This window comes from Lates calcarifer, linkage group LG9 (assembly GCF_001640805.2).
Source record: "Lates calcarifer isolate ASB-BC8 linkage group LG9, TLL_Latcal_v3, whole genome shotgun sequence".
Lineage (NCBI taxonomy): Eukaryota > Metazoa > Chordata > Actinopteri > Centropomidae > Lates > Lates calcarifer.
The window spans coordinates 4204161-4216530 of NC_066841.1; the positions used below are offsets into that span (position 1 = coordinate 4204161).

The following is a 12370-nucleotide window of genomic DNA, read 5'->3' on the forward strand; positions in this document are numbered from 1 at the left end:
AGGTGACCTTCATCATCATGGTTACAGACATAACTACTTTTTTAGGTTATAAAACGATTGTGGTCATGTTGAAGAAAATAAAAACAAAAAACATTAACTGCTCTAAATTGGAAACAAACAGCGACCTCCTTGCTTCGGAGGCTGTTCATTCTGATGTTTCAGCAACATCAGAATGAACAGCCTCCGAAGCACAGACTTTTTGGACAACCAGCTATTAGGCTTGGGAGCAAATTTTAGCCTTTGGTCCCCCTGCACAAAATGCAGGTGAATGTCCTTGCAGACTCAAATGTATATTCATCCCATCTATCTTGCCATCATTTTTTTGTTCGTTTTATTTTTGAAGATCTAAATTCAGTGGCTTGCAGTGGTGTACTATGCGTGGTAGAGAGCAACATTTAACATGTCATTACTGGAACACTTTTTAAATTTTGAATATGACCTAGATGACATTTGTTAATGTATTTTCAAGAACAAATTAAGAGGAAGGTCAGACATATCTTCACTCTTTGACATCTTTGAATTAACTCACAAGCTAACCTGCATTTGCACTCAGAAGCCAATATTTAATATCCAACCCTTAACCTGCGAGTGGTGCATATCTGTGGGAGTTCAGAATGGAGGGGATGAAACCAACGGGGCACAGACATTTAATATAATTACATCTGTGGTAAAATGTCAGAAAAACCCAAAGATAATTTTCACAAGTTTCTTTTTTACCCACAGGCCTGCTTCCTTCATTGAATCTGCTGAAGCCTCCTCCGTGCCGTAGCCTTCCCAGCATGCAGTGCTCCACTAAGGCACTGAAAAATTGCACTCAGCTGTCTTTCCTCCCAGGGCATCAAAGCAGCTGCTCTGCTGAGCCAGAACCAGACACTGTGCTGTTCTGACAGCGCCAGCCTTCGGCTCATCTCACTGGTGTGTCCTTTCACTTATTGACTCGCATCACAAGACGACAAAAAGTGCATGTGGCATAAAGTGAGCTTTTGTCTGATTGATTGAATTTCCTTTTTGAAACCAAAAAAGGGGGTGAAGCAAAAGCACAGAATGGCTTTTCTGGGGATGTTCTGTTTGGTCTCTCTGTTAAGCTTCACTTAAAAAATAATAGTTTTCAACACATACGGGTCTTAGTAAAAGTAATGGAGACACAGAATCACCCTGATGCATAGCTTTAAAAGTTGGCTTCACTTTGTAACCTGTCATCATCACTCTTTTCAACATTTTCGTTGGAGACAGTCTGCCAATCTGCTGATATCAAAACATCTCTCTGTGTAGATGAATTCGCCACGTTCTCTGATGTAGTTTGATATGCATTCATCATCCAGGGATGACTCAGTGGCCACACAAGGGACAAAACGATCTCAGTCATCATCAAGTGACTGGTTCAGGCTGTGGGTGATTAAGTTTTTAGATATCATCAATCACCTATGAATTTAACAAAAGAGGTGTTTATGAAATGCCAATAAATAAGGAAGATTAATAGAGTATAAAAGGTGGTGCTACACTGTTACTGCTTTGCTTACTGTTCCTCAAAGTATAATTTCCCAACAGAGGTTATTATCTACTTTTTCATCCTTAAAATACAGTGAATTTTTGGAATCCAAACATCTACTCAGTCTGGATGAAAGCCCAAGTTTCCTCTCCAGGCTGTCTCCTTGTTCAGTGAAGCAAGACCTCTAATTATGTTCGGTAATTGAAGAATTTAACTTGTTGGGTTTGTCTTTGCTTATTCTTTTTTCTATAGACATGAACAGAAATGAGTTAGTATTTTTTATTTTGACTTTGATTTGCCAAGGGTCAATTCACAGAAAGATTACTGCCTTTTCCTCCTGACTATACCTGCCTCATACTCACACATAGACACTTGGAAGATAACAGTGGTACTTATTGAGTGGTTAAATGCCTTCCTTGTTGGAGGGCATGTCAACACATCCTTCTAAGGCTAAGAGTTCTGTCATAACTGTATTTATAACAGCAAACATTCAGACCAAAGTCTATTCATTTCAATGGCGTCCCTGTGATGGGTTCACCTACAGAGGTGGAGTAAATTTGAATGGTGCTCTAAGCTGTGTTCATGTTATATGGGTAATTAATGTAGTTTCAGTTTTCATCATATAAAAAACACTGTTCGCATCCAAGTTGTAATTTTATCTGGAAAACTAGGACCAATATGTATCTGACTGGGTGCTAAATAATATGGAAGTGCCTAAAGAGACAAACACAAATGCTTCACACCAGTTAAACTCCATTGTTGTATGTAATTGATATAGTATTATACTATATATATTGCCCAATTCAAGACAGGTTTCTGATTGCAGAGTTGATCACAGGAGGGTTAAAAATACAATGCACTGACAATACTGTATATATAAAAATAGGGGTTAGTAGTTTCAGTTATGACCCCTGTAAGCAGTGCAGAAGCAGTGCAGACAGAGCTTTCCTCTCTTTGCCACAACCAATGGTAGCCACTGTGCTGTTGTTGATACTTAACCAAGCTTCCAGCACCAACGATTTGACAAGAAAGTGCAAATGAATTTTGCTGTGCTACTTTCTGGTGTGACTTAGCACTCACATGTGTGAGGAGTGTTGTTTGTTAACAGGCATAACCGTAGAACACAGTTAATTTGCATCCAGCATGATTTGATTATTTTGTTTGTGGTATACAGTGGCTTCTGCGAGTATTCAAACCCTTTCACTTTTTGTTCATTTTATCATGTTGTATATTTATTTTCAAAAGGATAAAATTGACATTTTTACCTTTAATCTACACTCAGAAACCCATAATGACAAAGTGAAAAAAGAAAATAGAAAAAATAGAAATTTGCACACCTGAACTTGGGCAGTTTTTTCTGGCAGATTCTCTTAAGCTCCATCAGTTTGGATGGGAAGTGCCTGTGAACTACCATGCTTAGGTTTGCCTACAAATGTTCTATAGGGTTTAAATCTGGCCTCCTGATTGATGGAGTGCTGCTGAGATAGTCATCCTTTACAGGTTCTCCCATCTCTGCAGAAGACTTCTGAAGCTCAGAGTGCATGTTGGGTTCTTGATCAGGGCCTCATGCCACTTACTCAGTTTGGCAGGATGGCCAACTCTAGGAAAATACTTTTTTCATTTCACAATTATTGAGGCCACTGTGCTCCTGTGAACACTCAAAGTTTTAGAAATGGTTTTATACCCTTGCCCTGACCTATGCATCGCCAAAGTTTTTTCACAGAGGGGTCCTTGGTTTTTGTCCTAATATGCAGACAGAATTGTGAGACTTTATATACACAGATATAAACCTTTCTAAACTGCATCCCATCAGTCCATTTTTTCCCACAGCAAAGGGTCTGAATACTTTTGTAAATGAGAAACTTCAGTTTTTGAGTTTTAATGAAATTTGCAAAAGATTTCTGAAAAACATGTTTTCACTTTGTCATTATGGATAACTGAATGTAGATTGATGGCCACTGTTTATTCTGTATTGTGATACATGTTGATACTGGAAAATTGGACACACTGAAAGTGATGATTTTCCTTAGGTTCCACATCCCAGGTTAGATCAAGATAGTTGCTGTTAGTGCTTGAGGAATCAACCCAGTGACTATTCAGCCATGATTCTGCCCCCACTGCCCCAAACCTACTGAGAGAAACATGCTTATGCCTCATGTTCTCTTTTTGTTGTGAACAATGGAGGAAAAAGGAAAAATGGGGTTTGCTTGCTGCTCTAGCTCAAGGCCTTCACATTAGTCAACCAAATAATTAACTCAGAACTCTACAGTGTACCAGAGCATTGTGGGGTATCCATCCTATAATTGAAATTCACTCATAGAGGCTACATTTACTGCAAATCAATGTTTCACTTCTGTAGAACATTTTCATTTCCTGGTGTACACATATTGTACCTCCAGTCCATAAATGATCAAACCCCACGTGCTGCTCTGGGGATTTGTAGTCAGCACTACTTTTTTGCCTATGTTTTTGAAATTGAATCTAAATATTGTGTTTCCAGTACATCAAACATGGAAAAGTATGCAAAATGTATACTGGATATAATACTTTTAAAGAAATAATTCTGCCCATTTTTGACAGTCAGGGCTAAAAAACGAATAACATAAATCTCTTGGGAACTATGGTATGTTGTATTTTGAATAGTCTTGAGGATTCAATCATGAAATGATCTTGCAGAGAGTATGAAAAAACACTAGATGATATAGGAATAGATAAATGGTACCACAGGATACAACAGCACAACAGAATGAAACATCACAAAGGAAACCTGTTCACAAAGAGATGTGGACAAGAGCGTGGCCTCATAAAACTGATTGTTATTCTGCTGCCTTTTTCAGTTATTTTGTGTACTTAGGGGGATTAACTTTAAAGCAAGCACACTAAGCATTAAGCAGTGAATGAATCATTTGCAAATGCCAGGATGCCATTCTCAAAGCTAGAAACTAATCAAGGTCTTATGAAAAGAAATGTCATACACATATTGGAAGTTTACCCATATGGTTAACTGACTCTATGTTACCTTTGTTCGACACTCGTCAGAATTAGTGACTTAACTGTCTATATGAAAGTGAATGTCAACTTTCCGAGAGTGGACTCTCTGTATTTAAAACAATTATGTGGTCATAACATTATTCAAAATATTAACATGGCAAGTTTTTGTTCTTATAGAAATTAAATCAGTCTGAGTGAATATTAGTGTCTTTATAAAACTACCTCTCCAGGGTTCTTAGATTCAATGTATAGTCATCATTTTCATTTTTTTTTTGTTTGTTTTTATTATTCTTTCAAAATCAGATTTTCACACAGTTTTAAATTTAAAACTGATACATTCCCAGATTTTCTTAAAGCCCCTGAAACCTTTCTTGAAATCATAAGTATTTCTCTACAACTTAAATTTACAGAACATTAAATAAAGATACTAAGTTCTTAAATTTAAAGACTTAAATTCTCAATAACTGGAACTCTTATATATTTACATGACTGGTCTCATCAGGACTGCATGGGTGTAATTTTATCAGATTTGACACAGAAACCAAAAACCCACCAATTGTCATCAGATTTTAATTCAAATGTTGCTTAGCCCTGATTGGTGCAAGTGTATGGCATCACAGTTTTCCAACTGAGCCCTGCCCATTTCAAACCAGTGAGAAGAGAACAGAGAAAAACAAGAAAAACAGAAAGCTCTCAAATGAAATTACCAACACTGTTTTACCTTTGAAATGAATTGTTAATTGTTTATTGTTCTCATAGGAGCCAGTTGCTCAGTGTTTAGAAGCTGACTGAGAAAAAGGGTTTTCTAGGTCTGTTGTGGTGTTCTCCTGTTGGATTACATTAAGGTATTCAAGTACAGCAATGGCGATGCTCAAAAAGCAGACCTGAATCAACACCTCCTTTGACTAACCTCCTTTGTCTGTCTGCTGGTTTTTCAAAGCAGCAACAGATACTCTCTCCTCACTCTGCTCCTTTTACACAGTGTAAACCACAGAAACTATCTGTGATGGTGAAGAGATATACAGCTCCATTCTGCTCTTTTGACACAGAGTGGGCAGCTGACTTCATTGACTGATAAAATACTTGTCTTACATTTGAACCGGCTCCCAATTATACTAATGGTATTAGTACCGCAGCACCAGACAACCCCCTATCCCCAGAAAACGATCAGAGGTAATGTCACAGTCATCTTTTTTAATCTTCTGCAATTCCATTTATTTAGACTTTTATATCACATTGACATCAGACATTATGGGGTGGGACAAACACGTATTTCTCATCTGTCTGTGGCTGTAGAGTTTTCACAATGCTGAGAGCAAACCACTGAAAGCAGTAATGAGTGTGTACAAGTGCAGCTGGGGCACGGAATACTTCAACAGCTTATTTCAAAGGCGAACACTCGTGGCATTCAAACGCCAAAACAGTAGTTCACCTCGACAGGTAACAATTGTTTTTGTTTTTCAGTATGCAGGCATGCTATGAATTTAACACCTTTGTATTCACTGGTATTCAGGCAGCACTTTCTTCAGTTCAGTTTGTAGGTTTTTCATTTCGTTTGTCATTCCTTTTCTAAGCTTTCCGTACAAGAAGTGACACAATGACAGCTTGAGATCAATCCTGTTATATATGGGTTGGAATCCTTTATGCTATTGCAAATGCCACACAAAGTTAAGCTTAATTAAAGCTAGACTAACTGTAACTTTAAGTCGTAATCTGTAAATTTTGGAGGAGGGTAAATGCTCCTTGAGCAGTTACAGCCAAACAAACTTTTGTTAGTTGTTTTAGTGAAGAATTCAGTCAATAATTGGCCCATTTCCATCGCACCATGAGCAACTGTGATTTGATTTTATGCAGCAGGTGTAGTTTTCCACACAAAGCAATTTGATGACCTGCGGCTGGTCCTTCTTTTTTTGTAACTTGCTACAATATTTGAAACTCGTGCTGACAAAAAACCTTGTAAACACATATCTGATGAATGATTGTTGTCAGCACTGACCTAGGTGACAAACATATTGTGTTTCACAATAAAAGCCAGCCTGTGTTTTATCTGTTGAGGCAGGCACCTGGTGAAGCAGCAGCAGTAGGAAATGTTGGGTTTTCATTAGCATCGAGTGGGTTACATGCTGCACTGTTTCCTATGACTTTGTACGTATGAAAGCAGGTTGAATCTTGTATGGCGGACTCCGCCACTAACAACAAAACTCTTGTACTGATAGGTAGTAGCGGAAAAACAATGAATGGCTGTTGCTATAATTGATATTTTTTATATGACCATGTGAAGACAATGTAAAAAGAGCTGTTCATAGTGATGCCCTACAAAAAAATGATCACCCTAGTCTATGGTTCCCCTCAGCTATAGAGCTCCATAGTGAGTTTCAGCTAATTGTTTAGCTGTCTGGCTTGAAAATGCACTGTTTCGATTCACACTCACGTCTCTCATAGCATTGTTTTCAGCCACAGCAGGCAGCTGCTTTCACCGAAAAAAAACATTAAAAGGATCAGCAACTGACAAAGACTGACAAAGTATTGTACAGTGAAATAGCAAGATAACATCATAATCAAATTATAAAAATTTTCAATAAACGACCTGAGGAGTTACTACAACATAGAGATTACACATTAAATGCACACACGATAGGTTTCTAGTGGGAGTTCAGTGACATTGTCATATTGTGTTCCACTGTGATGCAGTCGTTTATGTTTCATTTAACCTTGCAGACATTCATAATTATTTGTGTTTTTACATCTTCAAGTGGACTACAGCAGGTAATTTATTTTGCATGGCAGAAAGAATGAGGAAGGCAGTTAGTGCTTGTTGCTTGGGATAAGCTGCAACTATTATCTCCTGCCAAGTGTAAAATTAGAGTGATTATCAGCAATATTACCGTAGAAATATGGTCGGACGTGGATAATTTAAAGATTGAAACCCAAATGGGAGTTTTTCAATCAGTCTATCTGCACATCCAGCATTCAGTCTGAGAGGCAAGAATTCACAACATGTCAGCGAAGTTAATTACCTCAACGAATGCCTCCCAGCAGAGTGTGGAAATAATAGCATCAGGGGAGAGAATGACTTCTCTTCTGCTGTATTGGTTTTATAGTACAGCAGAATCTTTCTTAACCCCTGTTTCGCTTTAATTAGGCTTTTGTCCAAGAGACAGACTTTTTGAAAAACATCTGTGTTCTTCTTATCCCATGAGCGGTAACCTTGCAGTAAGAGTTTCTTATTCTGTCAGTGATTACAAAGCCTGTTCATTGATGACCTTATTATAATGGGTGGTTTTTGTGTTTCCTTGAGACTCCAGTAGTAGAAAAGGATAATTGAGCCCAATTTTTCACATGGCCTGTCAACATTATTGAAGCACTTTTCAGGTTTTTGATTTTTGACAAATATACATATATATAAGACTGTTATGAAAGTAGCTCTCCTTTTATAAACTAAAATAACTGTAGCTAAAGCCTTTGAGGTTTGGTCTCCCTTTCCAAGTATGCTAATTATTTTTTTTAGTATAAATAAAATATATACATTTTATATTCTCTAAAACATAAGATATACAGATGTATATTATTAAGATCAAGCATATATTTGTGAGTACTGTTTGCTTTTGTAAATTATTATACAATTCTGGGTTTGCTTTGCTCTCGTTCCTGTGATTTCTCAAACTTGCAGCCAAGTTTGCAACAATGTTTACAAAAACAACAATATAATAACACAATAGAAGGAAAAATATGTCAATAAACATTTAGACTGATTCAGTTTTTTTGTTAGGTGCTGTTCTTGTTTATGTTTGGATGAAGAATTATAGTTTTTAAATCTTTGGTCTAGTTTTCAAGTTATGTTTTGTCATGTCAAACTGTAAGATTTGCATGTTAACATTTGATTATGATGATGCATCTGTAGGTTTCGATTGGAATACAGCTTTAGTTTATTAGTTTTTTATGTTTTGTGTATGTGTGTGATGTAAAATGATAACTCTGAGACACTTGTTGGGTAAATACCACTTACATGCACTCCCTGAATCAGGGTCTCATATTTCAGAAAAAAAATGCATTCTCTGTCTCTTTACATGATATATTTGTAAATCTCTTTGATCCTCTGTCCTCCACTGCCTCTCCTGTTTTCCCAACATTAATCATAGTTTTAAGCCCAACACAGTAACACTGTATGTACTTATTTTTTGTCATATTTTAATAAATAAACCTGAACTTAGGTGCTGATTTTTTCCTCTTAAGCAACTTTACAGGTTATCTATATCACAGTGTTTACCTGGATGAAAGCTGGATGAAAACACTGGATGAAAGGTGTTCACAAATATTGATCAAACTCTCCTAGAGCAAAGAAATAACATGAATACTTAAACTGATTGGTATTCCCCTTTGCTCATTTTGAGTGTTTTGCATACACAAATACTTTCAAAATCAATGGGACTTTGTTGATCCAAACCCTTTGAAAACTGTGCTATTTTGGGAGACTGTAGGTGCTCACCATCATAGAAATGACTCATCAAAGTTTATTTTCAAACTATGAAACAAATAGAGGTACATGGTGAGAAACTGTAGACTTCAGTTTGAAAGTTTCCAAAAAGGGGAATTTATGGTTTTTGGATATTATGGTTTTCATTTTCATCAGCTTCAGATGATACAGCTCCTTTTTTGTCTGCTTTTCTCCATCTTATTTAACATTGTGATCATGACTAGGTGTAATTTTCTCGGATCACAACTGGAGATGGTCTGAATTCACAGTAGTTATACTATGTCAGCAGGTAAGCCCTTTAACTGGCATATTAAATATATACCCTCGCTACTTATTGGAGGGGACGTGCAGAGCATAAAACACCAAAGAACACACGCACACACACATTCTTGTAAGCACTTTTCATTTAACTAGCAATAATGTTCTAAGTGACAAGCACCATTTATATTAATACTTAGAGTAAATATTATATGGCAACTCTGTGGCTCCACAAACTGAAATGCCTTTGTGCAGAAATGAAATATAACCATCATTACCACTTCTACCATGATTACTGACTTTTTTCTTCATTACAGTGATGCATAATAAGCCTCTCCAGTCTGTGCTCAACAGTTAGTGTGCTTTATGTGGTGCCTGACAAACCCTCTTTGTTGTTCCAGAAATCACTGTGATACTCTCACGTCCATCAAGTAATTCAAGAAGACGCACAATATGAAAAGGATTATTTACCCTGTAATTTTCACCTAATGAATTTCAAATTAAAAGTTTCTAACATGGACCCCCCTCAAACAGACAAACACGCTCACAATGAATAAAATAAAAGAGCAAACACAGAGCCAAGCTGAATTGCTCCTCCGTATCTACACTAGTTGAGTGGGCATTTTCACACTTCCTTAGTAATTATGACTGTAAACCTGGCAAATGTGTCTTTTAATTATAGCACAGTCAGATAATAATGCAATAGTACAGCTAAGGGGGCAGGCTGCTTTGTCTCCTATACAAAAAGAACACAAGTCAAGGTACAGTAATTAATCCTCATTATGAAAATATTTAGCCATATTTGTAATACTTGGCATCTTGGTCGTGACAGAATCACATTTGGCTGCACCTATTATTATTCTGCTACAGGGGGAAAAAATGTTCTGGCTTGTTTTTATTTCTTTAAAGCGACATCATATAACTATGTTACCATAAAAAAACAGCTTCAAAACCATTTTGATGGTACACTGACTGGTAATAAAAACAATGGTGCTACTGTCATTTCCACTCAGCATCCTGAACGCCTTGCACTGTGTAACTTTGGCAGGCAGTTATAATCCACTGCTAACTGAATGATAGTCAGCAGCTTAAACTGCAGGAGTCAGGCCCAGCAAGTTCCAGAGTAATACTGAACTGAAGATCAATTAGACGTAGAAGTCATTAAAAACCAAAAAGTGGAATGTATCAGTATACTGGTCAAGTCAGTGTCACTGGTACATGCTGCCACCAGGGTAAAAAGATGTGGCAAATCAACTCAGACGGATGAAGGTCATGTCAGAAAATGGATCAACATTGGGCATCAGAGTCTTATGATACAGAATCTGGGTTTTCTAAGGTGCTTTCAGATAAGCTAAATGTAAGACTCTGAGTTTGTGGTCCCATATTGAAGGGGATTTTGAAGATAGTGTAAGGGTAGGAGAATGTTGCATGAAAATATGTGGCTGCAGTAGTTGGGCTTGTTAGAAGTAAATGAGGTATCACGATCAATGAAACAATTTGGACCTGGTCAACTTAGGTCTGGGCCTGTTGAAGTTGACCTTCAGGAAAAAAAAATCTCACACTGTTTTGTTTAAAGATCTCACAATTTGCCCTCTAATCCAGTCGAGGCCTATCATTCTCATTAAGTGTATCTGAAAAATGTTTGATTTTTACAACTGGAATTGGGGCCATCATCATTACAGGTGTTGATGGGATCATTAATAACACTTTCAAAAACTGCCAGACAGGTTTCAGTGCAGAGCCACAGCTCAGCTGTGCACTGAAGTTCACCTTGCTCCTACAAATTAACTCACCTTTATCTCTGTACTTTACTATTTATGTTGTCGTGATTCTCTATTCAACCCTGTCTCCTAAAGATGACTTTCATGTACAACTAGTTTACATTAACAAATACATTGTTCTGTTAAACCACCACTTTAATCCAGACTGAAATATCCCAACAATTATTGGATGGTGGATGGATTGTGAAAGAATGATTTGATATACAGAAATTCCTATCCCCCTCAGGATGAAAGAAAAGACTTACATCATTTCTCATCAAGAGTCATCATTCGGTCTCCAGTGTGCAACCATAGAGCAAATTGAACATCTTCCTTTCAACCTCTTTGCACTGTGACAACATCACACTTCATGGATTAAAAAACCAAAAAGTAGAGGTTGCCAGTGAGCACAATTCAAAAGTATTTGCACAGGTAAATTTACAGGAGACAGGGCTATTTCACCTGAGATGAGCGTGTTTTTCAGTGATATAAGTATATTTTGTATTTTCTCAGTTGTTCAATGTCAGCTGTTCTTTGACTGTTAAGAAAAGTGTATCTCGGTGGAAATAAATCATCATATGGGGGTGTTTAGTTTTCACAAGTTTCAATAATCCTCAGGTCTGTTCCCAGCTTAAGGTGTAACTGTGATCCCTTGTGACTTGTCACTCCCATGACAGCTCTCCCTGAATCAGATGAGATGGATGCTGCCTGTAGCTGTTCATTTCATTCAGAGCAGCTGCACAACATCACATGTCCACACAATCTCCATATTACACCTGTTGATTCGCCTGTCTTATAGATCCCTCAGAACGCCTCTGCTTGCAGACAAGGGAGCATGTGTTAAGAGATCGTCCTTGACAAGTGGTTTGACTTTGCCTGTGATATCTATACTGTGTAATGAAATGGAATTTGTTGGTTGCTAACAGTGTCAAACAACAGACAGACAGACAGACAGACACACACACACACACAAAACTTTAAAGACAACAATGCCACATGTAAACTAAGTGATGCCAAATGTGACAGAAAAGGCAGTGCTGTCAGTGTGAGCTGTCACAAACAAGCAAAATGTCCTGCAGGAATGCACAAAGGCTCACCTTGTTTGTTGCCTCATACTTTATAATTGCAAGTCTAGGGATGAAAATGCATCACAACCCACACATTTTCTATGATCTCTGTGAGAGATTTTGATGCAAAGCCTGAGTGCTTAAGTAAAAACTATGATGATTACGATGTAAATTGTCTCTTTTCACCTCCAAATACAGCCGTCAATAGGCTATTTTACACAATGGATGTTCACTGTTTCAGACAAATAGATTATTCCATTAGTCAAATTGATTACAAATGGGTTAGTGGGGTCGACAGTGTTGGCCAAACAACAAATTAGATAAAAAGTGA

At 37.4% G+C, this 12370-nt stretch overlaps 1 protein-coding gene across 1 annotated transcript in view; it reads left to right on the plus strand.

The window, feature by feature from the left end:
• Positions 1 to 8690, plus strand: part of igsf9a (immunoglobulin superfamily, member 9a) — a 50482-nt gene extending 41792 nt beyond the window's left edge. Inside the window, 1 exon segment of the mRNA XM_051072790.1 lies at positions 724 to 8690. The gene's annotated coding sequence lies outside the window, so the exon portion shown is untranslated.
• Positions 8691 to 12370: the final 3680 nt, after the last annotated feature.